This window comes from Solanum lycopersicum, chromosome 7 (genome assembly GCF_036512215.1).
Source record: "Solanum lycopersicum chromosome 7, SLM_r2.1".
NCBI classification, from domain to species: Eukaryota; Viridiplantae; Streptophyta; class Magnoliopsida; order Solanales; family Solanaceae; genus Solanum; species Solanum lycopersicum.
The window spans coordinates 43,338,168-43,345,474 of record NC_090806.1 but is presented as its reverse complement, the minus strand read 5'-3'; the positions used below and the strand labels follow the sequence as shown (position 1 = coordinate 43,345,474).

The window sequence follows — 7,307 nt, the reverse complement described above, 5'->3', positions numbered from 1 at the left end:
GAATTCGGTCACACTCAATAGTCACCTAACTGAGGTCTATCAATAGCCGCCTTAAGATGTCTTGACTAAACAAGCATAAGAGCGAGTGCAGTATCAGTACAAAATCACCGTGTACTAGTAGCATTATAAAAATGTGAGTTACATAGGAATTTTCTTGGGGATTAGACGAAAATATGGAGAAAAATAAATTCCTAGTGATTTTCACACTAATCCCAGGACAATCATTATGTAATCCACACTTTTCTTGTAGTGTAGGATCACATGACTATCCATTAAGTGCAACATAAGTAAGTCAATACAACATAATTATAGTCATGCATACACCATACATATATAATATCATCATTATTACGAACAATGGAGCATTTCACAATTCTCAAATATCACAGTTGTATCAGGTAGTTGGTCCTCTCATGGAACACAATCCAAACAGTTAGAATACTAGAACATGGTTATGACGGAACGTGGCAACCGATCCCAATTAGTTATGTCAGAACATGACAATCGATCCCAATTAGTTATGTCAAAATGTGGCAATCGATCCTAATTAGTTATGCCGGAACGTGGGAACCAATCCATTCAACACACCATAATCACAATCACAAGTATATTCTTAATATCATACAATCAATAAGTGATTCATGACATATAATTATTCATTAATCTCGTTTACAACAAGTGTGATCAATCATGCAACATTCGCATACACACATGTATCATAATGAAGCAAGAACAAACATACATCTCACAATCATAGAATCACAACAACCACCTACCTCGAATTCAAGCTTGAATTCCCTAAGGCACTTGAATCTTCCCTTTTTTGGATTCTATCCCCTTGTTTAGTGTCTACAAAGAACAATTTCTATATAAGGATTAACAATAAAAGGTCTAATTATCCGTATTATAACGAACTCAATAACCCTAGACGAAACCCATGATCTCCATACCCAGGGTTTTTCCCACCGTAACTCCAAGATCCTAACCCTCCCCGTCGATAATTACCGAAGAAACTAAGCTCTACGAATCAAGACACGGATTCGGGGGAGTAAAATGCTTACATTAGCTTCAGGAATGGTAAAAAAACTTTCAACAGTCTTCTGGGGTTCGTTCCTTAGTTCTAAAAATTGAAAAGTGCAAAATAAAGTCATTTAGGGGTTTGTTTACGACTTTATTCGTGTATGGCCCGCCACAACGACCCTCACCCCGCTATAGAGGCCCGGCCAAAGTGCCGAAGCAGCTTGCACGAAACAGTGAGAAATTTTAATAATTCCGATACCCCCATTTCACAACACACCTCTCACCGACGATACTCAGAAAATTCCCTTAACGCTAAGATCGGTTTCGGGAGTTCTACTTGCCCGAATTCAATTCCGTAAAGTCATACGGTTCCTTAACGTCTTACCTATCCACTCATGTAATAAAGCTCATTAATATATCGCTCATTTGTTACCATATTTCCCTAGGCATCAATGACTCCAATTTCGTCCAAATCTGGACTAGAAAATCTCAATTTACTATGAAAATATTTTCTGGACCCAATTTTTTTCCATTGGATTTTCTGTAACGACAAAAATCAGGTCGTTACAGTACCAAACAAGCTCCCTCTTCTTACCGTCAAGTCGTTGAACGCCCCCTCTACTAGGCAACAAGAGTCGGTTATGAATTAGCCTTTTAATCGACTTTCTCACTCTTAAAGACAAGTTTTTTTCACAAATATAATTTTTTTAACCTAAAATAGCCTATAACATATTTTTTTGTTAATTAAAACAAATGAAAACTTTACTTGCCTCAAAAATTACAGTAACACTTTGGTTGGTTAATTTGGTCTTGTAGCTCATTCCAGGTTACCTGAAACATAGAGCAACCATAAAAATGATTCAAAATTATTTACTTAGTGTCCCCAATAAACATTATTTGCTCCCCCTTGTATTTCCTCAACAATTCTCTACCATCAAACCTATAAAAAAAAATTAAAATTAATCTATATATATACCAAATAAAAAATAAACAGGTGAATTCGATCAATATTCACATATGAATTCATAATAGTGTTATATATCGACTGTCATGACGTATATTTGGAGATTAAACAAATTAAAACTATTTCCAACATGTATAAAATAGAGATAAATTAAATGTATATCGTTTGACTAGGTAAGTTAGATGAGAACAAGCAAGAATGGCAGATAAAATAATTGAGTTAATCAATTGAACACCATTCATCAGAAAATTATATTACGTGTCGTAAATCTCCAACATTCTTAGGGAAGCATAAATTTTACGTACCTTGGTAAATTGCAAGCATTAGGTTGTCATTTATATTTAACATATTAACGATCATGTCGATTGGTACAAACAAATATCTTCTAAATAAATGGACAAGTAGTTGTGTTATATAAAGGATTGATAACATTATCGTCAATCACCCAACTTCCTTCGAACAAGTTGCAATTGCTTGAAATTTATTTGTGCTTCCTCTTGATTTGATATTATTCTTGCTGTATTTCTTTCTATATAAACTAATTTCTTGGAAATTGCATCTGAATAAAACCTTGAAAATACTGTCAACATGGCTTCAAAAACAAATATAAAACTCAATATAAACATTGCACCATGAGTATATACTAAAGTACTATTCACACCCTTAGCCATTTTTTTATTAGTAAAATATCTCTTTCTAAGCAAAACCAGATTTGAAAAGAGAGGCACAATATTACAACAATTTGGAATTTTCTAGTGTCATCAAAAAATTTACCCCTTCACGCTCAACATAGAGTGTTCATCGGAAGGGCAAAAATTGTGGCAGAGGTAATTACATGACAAGTTGGTTCCTATTACTTGTAATTAAGGACTAATTAATATGATAGCTGTTTTGGTTTCTTATGGACAAGTTTATTTTAATTACCATTTTCAGATGCTTAATTAATTAAATGGGAAATATAAATACATAAGAAGCATTGAAGTTTATGCTAATTGAGAAAATGAGATGAAAGAATAATGTGGATAAAAATGGAAAGGTTATTTAAATACATGCATGAGCTAGACAACTTGTCATGGTATCTTTTTTGACATTAAAAACCAATAGGAAATTAGTACATGAATGGGGGGTACAAATTGTTAATTATATGATGAATGAACACATGAAATTAATTTACATTTAACTAAAGGTTCTTCATTATTTCGACTCTAAAAGTTTGATTTAATCAAATTACACTTTTATAGCGAAATATAGTTGTTTTAGCTTTAGTCTTCACCCTTTCTCCTAAGCAAAATTACTCTTTGTGATTTATGTCTGGCCCTTCTTAGGTCTGGATTACCGTTATTAATAATAGATTTAGCTCGCACACTTCTCCTTTAAGGAAAGTTAACTTGGTTGAGGTTGTTTATTTTATTAGATTTCCAAACAAAAGAGGAAATTTTCGTTTATAGAGTAAGTAGGGAAAAGTTTACGTCAAGCCAATGGATATAAAACATGTCCTATGTGTACACTTTTTAATGGTTAATTAATCATTGAGTGATATGAATTTTCATTTTGATTTGTTGACATTTAGGGTTAATTATTTAGTTAGTTGTAAGCAAGCCATGTGGGTGACTAAAAGTTTATGTTGAAACATCGTTTGGGTAGTTTTCTATGTCAAACCTGAATAAAGGAGGAGACAATAGATATGTTATGTTGACACTAATAAATAAGAATAACTCTAATTTTTTATATATCCTTTCACACTTAGAAGAGAGATGTGTATTTTTAGTAACAATAAAAATGGAACCATAGTCATCTCCTATGCTCCCAACTCATCATCATACTTACGTTAAGAAAAATTGCATATATTTATTTATTCCACTATATGTTAACAAAATGATAAATCATTTTTTTTCTTAAAGTAGAGGATAAAGAATTTAATTCCAAGTATCAGGAACAACACCAATGCACCAATACAATCCAAGCCATGTCTGCCGTTATATATGCTAGGATGTCCATCTTTTCTTAGTTGTGATAGCTTTTGTTATGCCAAGTAAATTTATTATTGGCTTTGACATGTTCTTTAATACTTATGTCACTATGTCCAGAGCAATTGGTAAACCACTTGGCTATATTGATCCATTGATTGGAGTTGTTTCATTCAAGCAACTGTTTATTGTTGGTTCACCCCATTATGATCCACTGTCCATGTACAAAACAAAAACAACTAATTGCAATAAAGATTTGAGGAAGAGAACATATATTTGTCACAGAAGATGTCCATCACAATTACTTTTTCATTCTTTTTTCACCCCATCTTACACTCAATATTAGACATATCTAGAGCGTGGATAATTTAATTTAGGGGCCCAACATCAGACTCACCAAAAAGTACTAGTTAAAAAGAGTTAGTTTCGCCTAAGCCTTAATAAGTATACCACATGTCTTATTAACCACAGATGTAAGATTTTTTCATTCTTCAACCATCAAAAAACTACGGTAATGTCCTCATATGTTGAAATGGGAAATTGGAATTACACATAAAATTATAAGAGTTTGTGTTAGGATTGAATCCACACACACTTGATGAATGAAGAATACAAGAACTTTCAAGAGAAAGAGATGAGAGATCTAGAGAGAGAAACCAATATTTCATGGTAGCACTCCGTGAGTAAACTTGTGGGGTATATATATTAATAAATCAGAGTATTTTTGGTTACAGAGAATAAATATTACAACCTAAAATATGACAGTACATCAAATATTAATCAGGCTCCGCAACCTAACAGTTTGTTATTATAATAACGACAAATTATTAACAGATCTTCCAAGAGAAGAACAAGAAATTAAAAGAGCCAAGGGAGGGAGGTTTCAAAATTAATCTAAGCAACTAAGAAGTAATGAGACAACTTCATAGCATGGTCCTAAAAGATTATTTTACTATTTTATACGTAGACATTTTCGTAGGGTCTCACATGTAATTTGACATATTACTACATAAGTCCTCCTATCTTAGTTATATTCATAACAACTACATCATTTAAGTTCATTTATTTTGTTCAGGCAACAAATAAACTCAGCAATTTAAGATTAGTAAAAACCACGAAAATAAAGTTATTATGTTCTCTTAAATCAAGAAAGTCATTAGGAAGGATATATACTATTGTATAAAATATATTCTATCTCCAGTTTTTATTTCAATGTTATTCTTGAAAAGAGATTTATAACAAAAAATGAAAAAGAAATATTATAGCTCAAAATAAAAATAAAATTATATGAATGAAAAGTTCTTACTTGTAATGGGCTAGAGATGTTCCTTGAAAGAAAACTTTGGTTTTTGTTGTATCAACATCTGTTTCAACCCATCTGGCCCATGTTTTTAGCCCAGTCCGGAAAGCTTCAATCCAATTTATATCTTTTAATATTTGGCCATTATATTCAACAAAATCTCACCTACAATCAATATTTGCACATTGTAAAATTCATTTTATTAAAAATAAAAGATATATATGATGCATTACTAGTTCATGGTCATGAAATTATTGAAACATCCGGGTATTATCTTCACTTCTTTGATCAGACGGAGAGTAAATTGAAAATAAAATAATAATGAACATACTGTTGTCCAGGTGGTCTTCTTGTATACCAAAGCCAAGTATCGAATATCAATATGTCAAAATTCTTCCAAATTTGTCCATCTTTAGTTGAATCTAGTTTCAACACGTGTCCAATTTTTTCAACTTCTGTCTACTAAAAGGTTCGAATGAAATAACACTATTTCAACTCCATAATCCAGTAAATTTAAGAAAAGAAAAAAACACTTTAGGTTTTTATTTCAATAAAACACATACTCACAAATCTAGAGGCAATAATGTAAAACATATAATTTTTTTAATTTGTTTCAATTGCTTGATTTGGAATACGAGGATTCAAATTAATTTTTTTTTACATATTTAGAGGCTATATAATTACGTTGTCAAAAAAAATATACACAAAACAAACAAACTGAAAACTAGTTAACTAAAAGAACATTCATAATAAATTTGTTTTATAAGTCTTTTGTACGTATTTTGAATTGCTACATAAGAGTAGTGTTTTGATAAAGGACTGTGCTAAAGAGTTGTATATATGGCAATCTCTTAGTAATAGAAATCCATAAATAATGTATTGCACATTTAAAAAAAAAAGAAAAAAAAAAAGAAGCTTACCACAAATGTAACAATGACATTTTCTTTACTTGATTGAATTTTGCTTCTGGGACAGCAGCATGAAGCAAGCACAAACGGTATTCATAAATGTTTAGACTCAAAGAATCCCCAATATACATTATTTTCTTTCCTTTAAATTTTTCCAAAAATGCTTTCCCATCAAATCTACAAATTATTCCCAAAACACAAAAAATTAAATTAAATTGTTAAAATAGTAAAGAAAATTATATTCGTAACATTAATATTATTATATTATTTGATCAAATATTTGAACAAACACAGTTAGCATCAAATCCCTTCCTCACCACTTTGATATTTATTCTTTGTGAAGAAATATATCATTAAAATGTCTTGGTGGGAACTTACATCAATTTTAGTCAAATCAATTTTAATTAGGAAGACATTTTAAAAATATTAATCAATAAAATACATTGTAGAGATCCAATCTACTGGAGAGATTTGATTAATTCTGAATTAAACAATTTAGAATAAAGGAATTTGCTTGACACGTTCAGTGTTTTAATTCTAACATGTTCATTTTAATTGTTGAACATAAATAGGTGATGCTCCATTGTAATTTCCTTCGACATATTCATTGATCAAATGAACAAAAGTTCAAAGGCGAAGCACATGTTATGAATTCACGACCCCTTTGAGTTGAGTTTTCCTTATTTAGCAGGGAATATAGTTATTTGACTTTTAATGAAAATAATTTTTTTTTCGTAAATATTTTGATTTGTTGTATCTTAAAGAGAATATACTGAAAAGAAGTTTCAGTTATTTGATCATCTATAAAATTTACTTTGATACTATCAGCATAAGTAACTTAAAGAAGAATACTCTATACAATAAGCATAAATAACTTAAAGAAAAATATGTCATATAAAATAGAAGAAATAGATGGAATAAAGAGATAGAGATGAACCTGGCAAGACACAAGCATTAAGGGGCTGCCATCTATATTTGAGATAATCAAGATTTGTATATAAACTGTACAATAAAGTTTTATTATCTTAAGGCACGTCCTCCTTTTTCTTTAAAAAAATAGTTGAGAAATTGAAGTTTATCTCTTAGACTTATTTATAAATTAATGAGATAATGCCTAAATATCCCCTCAACCTATGCCCGAAATCTCA

The 7,307-nt window shown here is 30.7% G+C and overlaps 1 long non-coding RNA gene across 1 annotated transcript; it reads right to left on the bottom strand.

The window, feature by feature from the left end:
- Positions 1-2,294: 2,294 nt before the first annotated feature.
- LOC109120752 (uncharacterized) lies at positions 2,295-7,107 on the bottom strand. Its single transcript, XR_002028165.3, has 3 exons — positions 6,172-7,107; positions 5,258-5,416; positions 2,295-4,165 (listed from the first exon to the last, which is right to left on the bottom strand). It is a non-coding gene; the product is annotated as an uncharacterized lncRNA (long non-coding RNA).
- Between the last annotated feature and the right edge of the window lie 200 nt (positions 7,108-7,307).